We start from the raw sequence: 15712 nt of genomic DNA, 5'->3' as shown, positions 1-15712 counted from the left end.
CACCGTTTACTGTTATAGGCTAATATGTTGAAACTATATCCAACAAATGAGAAATGTATAACAAGGCTTGTAAATTGTTATTCTTGGTTTTGTATCCCCTCCAACAATTTTTAAAACAAAACTTTCAAGGTGAGTGACAAATGGCAAAGGAAAGACAGTACAGTAAATGTAAATGGAAACAAGTTTGTCCTCAAATTCTTAACAGTCTGATCAGTGGACTGGATGTTCACACTTACTGTCTTCTTCAAGAGTGAGCAAATAAGCCCATTACCACTGCGACCAGATTTAGAAGATGACACAAACAGGAAGAAACAAGTGTGTGAAGAAAGACTCACACTGACTCACTGTCTGTTTCTCTAGAACAACTGAAAGTTCTTTATAATTATACTGTATGATCAAAACCTTTCATACATGCCATTTCTTCATCACCCTTTTACCTTTGAATATAAAGTACAACACAAATCACAAGGAACAACTTATTTGACCTAAAGCCGTATATTTTAAATATATAAATCTAAAAAGCATCTTCAAATTCAGTCTTTTAGTGTGCATTAAAAAAAAGTATTATTGAATCGGGAGTGCTAATTTCTCCTTTTCGTTATTAAATGAATATCACAAAAGTAGTATTCCCCCCAGGCTTCTCAAAATATCCTGTTTCCCTTTTTGTTTATACATGTACGTCACTTTTTCTGAAGAAATAGTTCAACCTATTAGTAGCCAAATATGTAACAGGTTTTTTTTCTCATTTTACAAAACACTAATATCAATCTTTTGGCATAATATATAAACAATTTAATAGGAAGCGGTTTAATCATGGTTTTCCTGTTCAAGGTTTTTATCATTGCTTAAGCACCATTTTGAAAACCGAGTTCCTTTTGTCGAAACACTAAACAATTCAGACAACATCACACACAGCAGAACTCCTCAGATCTTTTTCAAACGATTTTGTTCAAAATGTTAATGTACACTTGATTGGTGAGTGTTTGTACACCTCACGGTCATGTGTGTTGAATTTATAGGGATGTATTTTAAAAGTCAATCTTTATTTATTGCATACATTACAACACCAAATCATGAATAGCTATCTCCACACAAAGAGCAGATCTTGACTGTAGTCTTGAAGAGTGCCCAGAAATGGCAACAAAAAAGGGTTTTTAGTTTCCAGAATTAGCTTAGATTTCAAGATATGGGATGCAATTTTGCTGCTTAAACTTCTTTCAGTTTCAATCGGTTTTTGCTTCATGTTTCATTTTAGCAATTGAAAAAATACCTTGGGGGCTCCAAAGCTTAAAAGCTGAGAGGAAATCTTAGGTACAACTGTTAAAGTGTTAAAATCTCCAGTACGCACGCAGTGAATACACTTTATTTGTCTATGGATACATTGATACAAGATGGGTGTTGGGTATGTGGTTTCATGTGGTTTAAATAGTTTTTGAGAACACTTCCTACACACTGTGTAAGTGTAACGCCTCATAAGTAGTTTTAAGAACTTCCCCTTCTCCTCTTTGTTATAATTTATTCAAACAACAGGAGACAGATCGGGGGAGAACAAAGCACTGAGATATAAAATACCTGACAAAAAGAGTTCTACTTTGTTGTGGCAAACTTCTGCTTTCTATCAGGAAACTTTAACAGCACTTTTGGAAATGTTAAGCACCTCGAGGGCAGTGACGACATGTTGTGTTTCCACACAATGTGACACATTTTGTGGAGGTTTGTTGTGTCAGGCTGCATGTTTATAAATTGCAATTCCTCTTTTTCTTGATCTCAAAGATGACAGAGAAACATCTGTACCAAAACAGTCAAGTTCTCTGTCCATATCTTCATATGATCTTAGATTTTAAAGGTTAATATCACTTAATCAAATATATTTTAAATTCTTAACAGGCTTTTAATATCCACTCCTCTGCAGTGATTTTTCTTCAACGAAGCCACACTCTGTTTCCATTTACTAATGTAATGTTTACTCATTCATTTCAATGTGTCCTTCGTTCCTCTTGTATGCTCTATTTGTGATAATTAGAATGATTAAAGACGTGTGATAAGCAGCTTTCTAGATACAACTTATATATATATATATATATATATATATATATAACACTGCAATGTAACTGCCCTGACTGCTCATTAAGTATTGGAGAGAAACAGGGAATACATACAGCCGTAACACTTTGTTGACACGGTTTACTTTCAAGTACAGTTAGTTTACCAAGCAGAATTCGGTCTGTGCATATCCTAAAATGTAGTGAATTAAAATGCTAACAGAGTAAAATTATTCAGATAATGCTGTAAATGTGTGTCTTGCAGTCGGACTTTATTTTGTCAGCATGTCTGTCTGATTTCTGCGCACAGGGAGAACACTCAGACTGGTTGCTGTGAGCTTTGGACTCCTGTGTATCCTACAAGTTGCTCTCAACATTTCCCTGCACTTCACTCTCTGTAAGTCATTTCAAACCGTCTCATTTCATCAGAAGACCAGAAAATCTGCTTTCCACCACAGTTAAATTATTGCATTTAAAAAATGTGAGACTTTCTTTAAGGGGTTTAAGTATGAATATGGGATTTAAGATAACTCTGTGTTTATGCTCATGCTCCCTCAAAGTTTCTATCCGATTCACCTTGGATAGTTAGGGGAAGTTGAAACAACACATGGCATAATAAAAGCGTGTTTTTGTTTCTGAAGCAAACCAACTACTTTCAGCTAAGATACAACTTGAGATATATATTATACAGATTAGCTTCTCCCCCTGCCTACTTGTAAAATGGTCTTTGATTAAGATGCTGACTGCATGTTGTGAACATTGTTGGTTTAATGTAATGTAAATATTGAATTCTCAATGACGTGTTTTTTTGCTCTTTCAGACAGTAAGACATCAGATATAGATGTCAGTTGCACAAACCTGACTTACAAGACTGAAAAGCTGAAGAAGGAACTGATTAACTTTGGTCAGTGGGAGGAGGAAACACATAATGATTTGCATGCAAAGGATCATTTTTGTCCAAATCAGAAATCATGTATAGTCTATCAGATGAAAATTCACAATAAATATTGACAGTGCAAAATGGAATGATAATGCTCTGTTGTAATGAGGACTTTACGATGATAGTGAGGCTTGGATTTTTGGGGTAAACACTATACAAATATATTGCTGTTAATTACCCACTTTTGGTTTTAACTGGACTTTCTGCACAGCTGAAACAAACAAGTTAGTTTGACACAGGCCAGGTTGGAGGCATTTGGTTCTTCATTTTTGCCTGACTGATTCAAATTGATACAAATTGCTTCATTGAAAACTCAGAAAAGTAATGTAATAAAACAGCCATGCCATCTGTCTGTAAAAAAACTCACGATGTTCAGTTTTTGGGGACATTGTTGGATATCAATCACATGTTTATCGTTAAAGGTTTAGGTAGAGGTGGTGAAATGCACATTTGTGTCCTTCCTACATGTTGGGGGCTGGGTATTAGAAACTTCTCTCAATACAAAGGTCATCCAGTAAAATACCATCACTCACCAGTGTGTGACTTATACATATGTCCACTGGGTGTCCCTTTGTCCTTTTGCTTGGTGGTTCTACTTTGTTTGGTAGGGGGGAAGGGACATATGTTGCTTTTATAAATGTCAACACCTCCACACAGAGCCGGGACAAATAACTAACCCCTCAGAAACTGAACATCCTAGGCGTCATAACACTATAGCAGAAAAGTTGTGTTAGTTTGTACAGGTGTACCTACCAATCACATGTAATAGGTGAATAAATTACTGAAAGGAATAACAAAATGTGTTTAAAACCCTTTTTAAAAAGAAGTTTGTTGTTAATTCCTCTTTTTAAAAAAGGGATAAAGTCCTGAAATTATAAATCGATAAATTACATTTTATTTATATAGCCTAAAATGACAAATAAAAATGTGCCTGATGCAGACTGTCCTTAAACCCTTGCAGATAACAAGAAAAAACTCCCCAAAAAATTGGGGACATTTTGTTTTTAATTGTGAGCTTTAAAATGCTTACATTTGATTAAATTAAATTAATCAATTCATAATTGCTTTTCAAATGTGTAAATTGCAGTCACATACGTTAATTGCTGAGATATTAAGGTTTTCTTTGTTGTGGTCCCACAGATCACTTTTTCCAACAAGGCTGGGTGTATATCCGTCCCAGTTTCTATTACCGTACATTTCTTCTGTCAGGAGAACGTGGCTAGAAAGCAGAGCTGACTGTCTGCAGAGAGGTGCGGACCTTGTGATCATCAACAGCAAAGCAGAGCAGGTGTGTGTGTGTGTTTGTGTGTTTGTGTGTTTGTGTGTGTGTGTGTGTGTGTGTGTGTGTTTGTACTTATTGTGTACACATTACCCGTTAAAATCTCCTGTATTTTGAATCGTATGATGGATGTCAAGTCAAAAGTCAAAGTCAACTTTAATGTCAGTATTCCAGTTTGTGTGTAAAGACAGAGAGATCGAAATACTGTTTCCTGCAATCCCGAATATAAAAACAATGTATATAGAATATAAAATTTTAAAATATGTGTGCAAATATGTATGTACGTACGTACACAGTCAAAGACACATTTTTACATGTGCACACATTAAGATCTAAATAAAAACGTAACAATCAATATATACAAAATAACAGTCACTTCAATATTTTGAGAATGTACGTTATTGCAATATTGTCCATAGCAGCGTAAAAAGTGTCTGGTGTCAAGGCCACCGTCCATTTCTACTGATGATTGACGATAAGTGTTTTTCTCTAAACCAGGATTTCATAACAAAATTCAACAGATTCACATGGATTGGACTGACGGACGTAAAAACCGAAGATACTTGGAAGTGGGTGGATGGCACTCCACTCAACAAAAGGTTAGCTCATAGCTTTTTTTTTCAAATGACATTAAATCAAAAAAGCGTCTTGTAGATGTTCATGTTAGATTAATAAATATATCTCAAATGATTCAAAGGGAACATTTAATTGTGCAATTTAAACTAGTTTATCAGATGCATCTTGTGTTATGTTTGTTGCTAAAGAGGATTTGTGTTTTGGTTTCAGCTACTGGGGACTTTTTTTTTGACCTGGAGAACAGCTGGAATGATATTCAATGTGGAGATCAAAACTTCTGGATCTGTGAAAAGATGTTAGCTATAACGCAACATAATAATGAAATAAACTCCACTTCAAAAACAGACAAGGAGGCACATGCCCAGATACAGATAGAGAAGCAAACCAGGTTTAAAGTCTTTAGGAATATCTGATTTGTGGCTTTGTTTAATAAGGAAGGAAATGCTTTGAGCGGGTTTGACCTCAACAGCACTCTCAGTGCATGTAAATGTCTGTTTGTTTAAAATACATTTATTACACTGGCTTATTTGTATTTATACCATTACTGAAAGTGAAAGCAATGGAATAACCTAAGCTGTTTGAATTAAGATCATTCCTATTGAACTAGATGTATGTTTCAAGCCTTGTTTCTGCAGATGCTCTAAACCCCATCTGATAATTCAATAGATGGTTGCCAATATTTACAAATAATCATGTGATAATAATTGTAATGTGTGTAATGATTACTTGGCATTATGTCTGGGAAGGAGAATACAACTAATACAGTTATTTCTATCCTCTGGCACAATAAATGAATCAATTCAATGTTAAAATATCAAGTACTCGGTATTGCATTAAACAACAGTTTACTGTATTGTTTTTTTTAATTCAAATAATAATAAACCACCAGCTGTCATGCAGCTTTACTTCAAATTCTTTGTCAGTGCTGCAGCTACAAATATTCACCTTCTGAGCACACCTATCTTTCAGTCTACAGATAGATGGATGTGTATAGATAGCTATAGATAGATAGATAGAGATATAGATAGATAGATAGATAGATTGATGGATACATACATACATACATACATAGATAGATAGATAGATAGATAGATAGATAGATAGATAGATAGATAGATAGATAGATAGATAGATAGATAGATAGATAGATAGATAGATAGATAGATAGATAGATAGATAGATAGATAGATGTGAACTGTGACATTAAAACATTTTGTGATAATAGAAAGCCCCACCATGTAGTTTGTAGAAGGGTCACCTAACACATTTCAAACCACCAGCCCTCAGTTTCTTGATGACGTTGCAAACACATGCGTACATAGAACTGATAGTTACTTTCCGTGCACAGTTGAGGGTGATGAATGTCAAACGCACACGCTGCAGACTTTGATGACATCAGGCAGCACGGACCAAACGGCACCTTCAGTACAGCTGGACACCATGGATGAAATGTCCATCTATATGAATGTAGAGGAATTATCGGTTACCACAGCCGGAGCAAAAGGGAGACAAGATTGACAGAAAATATTTATGAAAATGTGTCTATCCTTAATCAGGGGCCACACAGACTTGGAACTGCACCCTCCGGTAAAAAACATATAACATTGTTTTACACACAGGCACAGGACAAGACTATTTTAGTTTAATATAGTCAAGGTGTGATTTTTTGCTCACAAACCCTTTTTACTTGTGGTTACTCTTTCCAAGCACTTTCTGTATCCTTTAATTTACTTGAACCTGAAATACAAAGAAGCAAATTGTAAACATTACATTTTACCTTCAGATGCTAAAGAGGTGAAATGTAGTTCCTGCAGAGCTGCTGAAGTTTTTCTGGGTCTGCTGTGTCTATTCCTTCTGACTGGACTCATACCTCTGGTTTACCTTTGTGAGTGCTTTGTTAGCTTGATTATAAAACACAAAAGGAGTTTACTGGTTGTCGGTGTTTCTTTATGCATTTGGTTATGTGTCAAACACAGTAATTAACAGCAACTCGGAGTGGAAAATGGAGATGGCCCTGTTACAAAACAGTTACAACAACCTGACAATACAGAAAGATCAGCTACAGACAAGTTACAACATCCTGACTGAAGAAAGAGAGCAGCTTAAGACCAGTAACAACAACCTCACCAGTGAGAAAAACAGTTATTAACCTGACAGTACAAAAGGATGTGTTACAGACCAGATATAACATCCTGTCTGAAGAAAGAGAGAAACAAATCAAAGCCCTGGCCAGTGAAATAAATGATCTTCAGAGAAAACTTCAAGGTAATTACAAGTGTACATGTTCAGTGTTTAAAGAGTTAGGTGCTGAGGAAGAAAGATTACATTTCTGTGGCCAATAAATGCCATCAATAATCTGTCTGCTCTACTCTCAACAGCAGGAACCAGTCGCAGCGTTGCCTGAAAAGAAGTTCAGAGGACATCAAGCAGAAATCGGGAAAGGTCAATGATGTCTCTCACATCCGGCGACAGATACTTTTGAGCAACAGGGAGGGACGGGGGTAACCATATCCCACCCATGTGCAAACAAACTGTAACAATATTGCTTGAATTAGGTAGATAGGACTTTCTTTTGGTCAGAGCATTTGGTTTTGTGATTGCTGTTAAGATGTTAATAGTATTTCAACAAATATTACACTTTTTTTATATTTACATTACCCACACTAGCTTTAAAAATGACTCGTAATAATTAATGTGTGCTCCTAAAACATGACACCCTGATAGTGAGCCAGCATGCACGATACCAGGACCTTCAAACTGAAGCAGCTTTTTAAAGGTAGGGTAGTAGTCAGTGGCGGCTGGTGGAAAATATATTTGGTGGGGCTGTTGACATTGTAAGCTAACCAAAACCAGGGTCCCCGCCACGACACTGTGTCTCAGGGGATCTTAATATTTAAGAACCTATTAATGTGTTATACCAGATTAACGGAAATAATCTCAGCTAACTGACGATATAAACCATTTTTACCAAAACAAAACACAAGTCTCATAAGAAGCATCTAAATGACCCCTTAGCGAAAAATGCTAACGGACATTGGCACAGAACTCAAGATAAAAGTACCCTTATTACTTATCGTAGCTGCACATACAAGATATCCAATTAAAGCTGAGGTTCCACAGATTATTTAGCTATATAGTATCATCACTGAGTGATCCGAACTTGCGACAGGGGAAGCAAACACAGACATCACAACACGTACCTTTACGGAGCTTCTAGGGAGATCGTCTCACCGTAGCTGTCAATCTGATCAAAAGACGTGTTCAATTGCATGAAAACGAGAAAAAATGCGGCTCAATCGGTTAATCCATAGGTTGATAAAGTTTCTGGGCAATAATGTGTCTTATTTATAATCTATAATTCAATTTTTATGTAAAAATCGCAGAGCAAAAGTTAGCTGCTAATGGTAGTCACCAGAGTGGCTGCTGCTTCCGGTCTTGGCTATGCGGCAGTCTAACACACACACATGACCAAATAAGGACTATGTGGGAGTTCCCTCGATTCCATTGGTTCTGACGGTTAGAAAGAGATGTCACATGTCAAAATCCAGCAAGGGGAGCCAGAGATATGAAAAATCCATCCAAATGGCCCCAGAAGAGTTTTTTTTGTGCTAAATATGTCTAAAAAGGTCAAATATCACTTGTTTTGCATCAATCTTGATACAGGGTACTTATTATATGTTGTACTTTGGATTCCTAAAGCTTTTAGTCTACTAAACCATCATCCAAGGTTAGTTTTCACTATAAGAACAAAATATTTTTTAGACGGACACTATAATTTACAGTTTTTTACCATGTTCAATCTGAATTGTCTTAAAATAAAAAACATCTATATTGAATCTGACTTTTCTACATCCAACTGACAGGTTTATCATTACTTTGAGAAAAAAGATTATTAATTTAACCCTTTTAGAAGGGAAGATATGGTCATTTATTCTGGGAATGTCATTTTCAAGCCTGAAACCTGAAAAACAGGCTCGGGGTTTAACAGTTTAAGGAAAAGGGCCTTAATCGCCTCATATTTGCCATGGTGTGGGGGGGCTGCGATAAATCCCACCAACCTGGACGACGTGGAGCTTCCCAGCGCTGCTACCACATGGTAGTATTTCAGGTCCCCGTCACGGACCTGTCGGCAGGCGAAGTCTGCCTCCACGTGTGCAAACCATGCCTCCGCGGCGTGCTCCCAGAATTCCGGCAGCTTTATGAAAACATCGCGCTCAGCAATGTTCGTTAATTTTCCGGAAACTTTCTCGGAAAAGTCAGGGGTTGCGTTCCGATAATCAGCTCCTAAATTCTAACCCTATCTCCTATTCCTTGACCTCTGAGTGAAACGTCACGGGGTTAAGGGATAGTGGATAGGAGAATTCAAAAGGACTTAGGAGAAGAGACTGCGGTACTTTAGAGAATCCGAATGCACTTTCACTATCTGACGTGTTTATGATGCGCCAGCGGACGTCATTGTGTGCGTCTGCTGCTGTGGTGAAACTATGGAAACTACAGTGTTCTAATCTATACAACGGACTACATGGATGTTTAATAAGAACGAGGGACTCATCTAGAGACTCTGCACCGTGCTCTGATGCTGTTGTTTTATGCTTAATGACCGTGGACAACAGAGAGACATATTCTTCATGCCCAAAGTTGTAATTGAAATAAAAAAGGAAAGTGAAATTTATGCTCGTCGAAAATATCTTAAAATCAATACAAATGTATTTATTATAAACGTTAGTCCTTAACATCTATCACTGTGTACATCACCATTCAAACATCTTTTAAAAGTTGAGCAAACCCCACACAGCTCAGTGAAATGTTGACTTTATTTGATCATTTCAGTAAAAACTAACGTTCATATTTCTCTTTTTGATTATAATACTGATGAACGTTCAAAACAAAGCACTTTGGCAACTTACCACATACGTTTTAAAATGCTTAATAAGCACCGTAACTTTCATGATATAATTTCTCTGTCATAATCGTTTGTTTCCGTGAACGGCCACTGTTGTGTGACGCAAATGCTGCGGCTGCAAGGCATTGTGGGGCAGAATTTTCTCCTCTCCTTTCGGTAAGGGAGGTCCAGTGGTTCCTAAGCTAAAGTAAATGGAATGGTAAATGGACTGTACTTATATAGCGCTGTATCCAGTCTTTTAGACCCCTCAAAGCGCTTTACATACTACATGTCATTCACCCATTCACACCCATTCATACAGAGCAGTGTACCTTACTCTAGGACCTAACATTCACACACATTCACACACCGTTGGCCATAACATCGGGAGCAACTCAGGGTTAAGTATCTTACCCAAGGATACATCGACATGTTAACTGCATGGGCTGGGATCGAACCCACAACCTTCTGGTTGAAAGACGACCACACTCCCTCAAGCCACAGTAACCCCTAAAGGAGGTTATTAAGGACGTTTGAAACCTCCTTTCCTTTCATTTGGAGAATTGGATCGGCACTTATCATGGCTGCCACTGACGTACTTCCGGCTCATTTCACTTGGTTAGGAAGGTTCCTAAGCTAAATGGACTATTGGAACGCAACCAGGGTCACCAGTGTAGTGCCGTAAAAAGGGAGTCGGAGGCGGTGTGTTAAGAATGGAGTTCCAATCTTTATTATTCATTAATATCAGAGAGGTTAACACATGAACTGCTCTGCCTGACGAGCTAGCAGGAATGGCAGCTAAAGCTACAGATGTTCCCACTAAATGGTCCGTGTGGCAACACAATAAGCAAGGTGAATTATGGTCCCACATGGTGTCACCACAATACTGTGTTTTTAAGTGGCGATGGGGATTATTTGTTGACCCTGCTTTAAAGGATATTTTGCCTTTACAAATGGTGCGCTTTATCACTGCCTGGGTTTTGGTTTGAGTGCATCCAAACGCTGTGCGTTTTCGCGTTTGGCTCATTTTCCATCCGAAAAACACGTCGCCAACATTTAACCAAGTACGACTCGGTTCCCCTCGTTCGTACCAAAGAGCCGTTCAAAATAATCGGCTCGTTCGCAACTGACACATCACTATAGCAGGGTAGGTAATTCACTTCAGAAACACTTTTTGTTATATTCCAGGGAATGCACTTAACATCCCGATAGCAATGAATAAATTAAATGATTTCACAATAAATACATAAAAAGAAAATCATCTGTGGAAGCCGTGGTGCTGTAAAAAGCACAACCAATCATCTGAGCCGGCCCGGCTAAAGTAACTGGATGGCCTACCTGCCTGTCAGCCTTCCATCTCGTGCACAAATTTACCTCGTGCCCTCATTGGTCATGTGCGCGTTCGTGTGTGTTGGAGGAGGGGCTCTCTAAGGAAGTCTGAAGGAAGGGGCAGATTTCTTTCGGCTGCGTACTTTCAGATTCTAGCTTTCTCGAGCTGGTTTCTCCATTCTTACCTACCCTACCTTTAATTGAAAACACCCACGCCATTTATTTATACATCCAGCAGGTGGCAGTAAAACACTTCAGCCCTCTAAATAATAACTGGACTTTGACTATGTGCAGTGCAGCATTAATGAGATCCAACACAAACAATAGTGAACCATAAACTGCAGCACTTTCTCATGTGCAGGTCAGGCAAGGTATGGAGCAGTAAACACGATAATTTGATTTAATTTCTTTATTTGATCTCCAATAAATAATCTAATGGTGGGAACTTGTAATGACATGCACTGTGTTAAAAAAGAAGCCTTGTTAATCATTTTACCGTCACCGTGCAGACACCCATATGTGATTTTGTTTTATTTAATGTTAAAATAATATAACACCTCTTGTAGGCCTATAACTCAAATGGAAACTGTGGTAATGTTTGTGTTACTTATTTCTTTAAAGGAGGCATTTTCCACAAAATACAGCATTAAATAAAGGAAAAAACAAAGATGCTGTTTTATCAGTGATGAACTCATGATTATGAGGTCAAATGTATAAGAAATGTAAGCAGTGTAAAATATTACTTCATTAGTGGGTTTGCAATAACATTTATCAAAAAAAGATTCCCACTTGTTTCTACAAGATATTAAGGGTTTTATTCACCTTTTATTGTCATAGGCTAATATGTTGAAATTATTTCCAACAAATTAGACATAACAAGGCTTTTAAATTGTTATTTTTGGTTTTGTATCCCCGCCAACAATTTTCAAAACAAAACTTTCAAGGTGAGTGACAAAAAGGCAAAGGAAAGACATTACAGTAAATTGAAACAAGTTTGTCCGGTTCATAATGACCCTTAAAACGTGCTTCCTACTGTGATCTCAAACTAAGTGATGGGAGAAAAGTGCACACTCCTCCTCCTAAAGATTATCGTTAGCAGTTTAGTTTTAGTATTCTCCAGCTAATATCCTCTTTGTGTTACCAGCCCTATACTGAAACTCTGCACAGAAACATTATCTGGGTAAAAAAAGGGGAAGTTGCACAAGAAACAATTAGCATTTTGTTCCCCATCGCTTACCTAGAATGCATTATAGGAAGAAAGAGCCTGTATTAACAGGAATGATGTCTGCAGCAAAACATTTATTTAGAAATAGGTCTGCATATTAGCATGAGTTTTTTGTATCAAATAAGGAAGTTATGAATTGTGTATTTTATGTTGGTTACTTAAAGAGAGACACAGCTGCGTGTCATCAGATGTATACATCATATCATATGATATGACCATACAAATCTGCCATAGTTCTTTATTTATAGAGCCCTGGGGCCGTATTCACAAAAGATCTTAGGGCTAAAAGTAGCTCCTAACTGGCGAATTTAGGAGAAACTCCTAAACATAATGGGCGTGTCAGTCTTAAATGTAGGACTCCTAATTGTATTCACTAAGAGCAATTCACAAAGTATTTTAGGCCTAAAAGTAGCACCTAAGTTTAGGAGAGCTTAAAAGTCCTCGAGAGGACTCCTAACTCAGTAAGACCTATTCACAAAGAATCTGAAAATGGCTGCGAGACGAAATGTTTTGGAGACAATGGAAGGCTGTGAATTGATCAAGAGATATAGGCTAAATCGTGAGGGTATCAAACTTGTTGTGGAATTAGTGCGGGATGCAATAACATCCCCGACTAACAGGAATAACCCGATTAGTCCGTAAATAAAATGTTTGGCAACACTACGATATTTAGCAACAGGGAAAATGCAACTTTGCAATGCCGACGATTTAGGGATATTGCAACCATCAGTCAGCCGTGCCATAAACCAAACCATCAACGCGCCCTCTAGACCACATATCATCCAACAGTTTATCCGGTTTCCTTTGGACAATCAACAACTACACAGGATCAAAGCCAACTTCATGGCAATTGCAAGTATGCCCGGTGTGGTCGGTGCTATTGACGGGACGCACATAAAAATAATTGCGCCATCAAAAGATGAGGACGTGTTCGTCAATAGAAAGAAAGTACATTCCATCAACACGCAGATTGTTTTCATTCATCAGGATAGGGGGACTTGAACGGCGGTATGGGCTGTTATTGAAAGTGTTTAAGTGCTGGAAATTTGCTCATTGGATAATAGTTTGCAGGGTGCTTTTAATTGCCCCCTTGATTTAATGCAATTTACGTATTTTTATTGTTTGCCCTCTCTCTTTAATGTGCATATACAACGTCATTATCGTGGTCTGCACAAATTTGTCATCATGCGTGTATTCTGCTAACTGCACTGTCCATAACTATTTGATAGGAATACATTTCTAGCCTAGGCTATTTCCTTGTTTTTCGGTGATTTAGTGGGCTCGTTTGTGGGATGTTGCGGATGAGTTTCACCGAGACCGCCTGCTCTGAACAACCAATCACCGTACTGACCGCTTCAAAACTCATGCACGAGAATCAACGTAATCCATAGCAACGGCGCGTCACTCTTAGTTCACTCTTAGTGATTAGTATAAGTAGGTCTCAGCGGCTTTGTGAATAACTTTTAAGAAAAAACTCCTACATAAAATGTTTTAGCGCGAGTTAGGAGCACTCCTAGCGGTAAGATAAAATGCTTTGTGAATACGGCCCCTGATGAGAAGACCTTTGGAAAAACTGGAAGAAATGCCGCAGAAACTGAATACTTGTGGATCATAAATATATCAACAATTAAACAACATCTTCAATTTCTTTTCACACAATACGTCTCCTTGCAATATCAACACTAATTCGGCTGACTTTTACATTTGATCTAATTCGTAGATAGGTTATATTTACACCATAACGGTGCACAGCTGATATAAAAGGACTTGTAGTTTTTAAAGATATTACTGATATTCTTTGAATATAAGAATGTAAATACTGAGTCTGAAATAATATAGCAATATGCTTTAAAATTATGTGAAAACATGAATAAAACTACACATCTTCAGATGTTGTACATACATAAGTGTCCTACACTAATAATACAAAGTTATTATGGCTGTTTGTACCTTGTGTGCACCGCCTAGTGGTTAAAGCACGTTATTGAATTATTGTTTTTATATGTTATATTTGATGAAATAAAATATTAGAGTACATACTTTCATAGGGGGAAAGTAGAAAGTCAATGATAGAAATATAAAATATAAAAAATCAAGAAGATACTATAAGTGATCTCTACAATAAAACAGTTTAGTGCAGGATGTACAAAGATATTAATAGGAGGAGGTGCAAAACAGAAAAACGAATTAACCTTTATTTAAACATTAAATAATATTTTAGATTAAGGTCTAGGTAAAAGCTTTGGGGGTATCAACAGATAAATATTAAGCCTGACAAAGTACTTAACGTCTAATATATTGCTTTCCTGCCATTTTATATGTTGAAGCACTTATTTTAACTGATATTATACATATGAATTATACTCTAATGTATGTAGATAGTATAAGAAATGTGCAGAATATGACAGTTTAATGGTGGAGGTATACACACATATTGATAGATCTCTTGTAATTCACTGAGGAACCTCAGCTGCGACCCAAGTTTTTCCTTCATTGCATAACTACACCATAGTTGTGTATATGATATGTCAATAAACCTTAGAAAATCTTGAAATCTTGAAAGGGATGTACAAAATAGCCATTATACAGTCTTTAATTAACTATTAGTAGAGAATAACGAGTAATGAATATACTTTATTACTCGTTTCCATTCATGTCAATTGCAGATAAATGTTTAGTCTTCTCAAGCACCAACTATCAAATATCTCTCCTGATTGTTGGCACTTGACAATCACCTTCCCTGAATTTTACTCAGGTGTAACTAAAGTCTGATTTAAGGGTTGTTTATATTTCACATCTCATTTCAGAATCTGCAAAGTAACTAAAATAAATGTAGTGGAGTAAAAATACCAGGTTAACCTCTGAATTGTAGTGGAGTAGAATTACAAAGTAACAATGAGCCGTCATGTGGGTATATATTAATGCTGCACATTATGGACAAAAGCGATTTTCACCCATTTATTAATTATATATGTTTTACATTTGATAACACTCGGGGGGGGGATGTTCGATTCCAGTTTTGGATAGTCTGGCGTGGTTTCGTTCCATTTCAAACAACTGTTTGACGCTCGGCGTAACCTTGGCGCACTGCCACTCCAACATCCAAATCCCAGAGCTTGAAGATTAATCATGGGGACAGTAGTCCTAAACGATAGCTGGGGATTATGGGTAGTGTAGTGTCTTCGGCCATCCTGAACTCCGAAATGTTTTTCGGATTTCATATCGCATTAACATCATATCCCTACGTGCATTGCGGCTAAAACATCCAATCAGCTAGCTTAAACCATAGCTGAGGATCTTGGGTAATCAGTTCAGTGGCTGTGTATCGCAATGATGCTCGAAATGTCCCTTATAGGCCTGCGTCTGTTTCCGGTTATTTTTATTTTGAAATTCAGTTCCTGACGGACGCCAAAAAAGCCTGAAATTATGGAATTAAACA

General features: G+C 37.2%; 2 protein-coding genes and 2 long non-coding RNA genes across 7 annotated transcripts in view; 3 read left to right on the top strand and 1 right to left on the bottom strand.

The window, feature by feature from the left end:
* The window catches only part of LOC307042039 (CD209 antigen-like protein A), a 115862-nt gene that overhangs the window by 28424 nt on the left and 71726 nt on the right, over positions 1 to 15712 (top strand). The window lies entirely within an intron of this gene.
* Positions 1 to 15712, top strand: part of LOC307042016 (uncharacterized protein) — a 54925-nt gene that overhangs the window by 8542 nt on the left and 30671 nt on the right. The window lies entirely within an intron of this gene.
* LOC307025289 lies at positions 2175 to 4158 on the top strand. The gene is made up of 3 exons (XR_013804137.1): positions 2175 to 2439; positions 2863 to 2946; positions 4123 to 4158. It is a non-coding gene; the product is annotated as an uncharacterized lncRNA (long non-coding RNA).
* On the bottom strand, positions 5908 to 9375 carry LOC307042055. Of its 4 annotated transcripts, XR_013808980.1 has the most exons (5): positions 8896 to 9375; positions 8250 to 8347; positions 8038 to 8081; positions 6615 to 6738; positions 5908 to 6294 (listed from the first exon to the last, which is right to left on the bottom strand). It is a non-coding gene; the product is annotated as an uncharacterized lncRNA (long non-coding RNA). The 4 variants fall into 4 exon arrangements; XR_013808981.1 differs by lacking the exons at positions 8250 to 8347; positions 8896 to 9375 and having other exon boundaries at positions 6516 to 6738; positions 8038 to 8239; XR_013808982.1 differs by lacking the exons at positions 8250 to 8347; positions 8896 to 9375 and having other exon boundaries at positions 8038 to 8239.

This window comes from Notothenia rossii (genome assembly GCF_949606895.1).
Source record: "Notothenia rossii genome assembly, chromosome: 1".
Taxonomy (NCBI): Eukaryota; Metazoa; Chordata; class Actinopteri; order Perciformes; family Nototheniidae; genus Notothenia; species Notothenia rossii.
The sequence above is the reverse complement of the archived record's forward strand: the minus strand, read 5'-3'. Positions and strand labels throughout refer to the sequence as shown.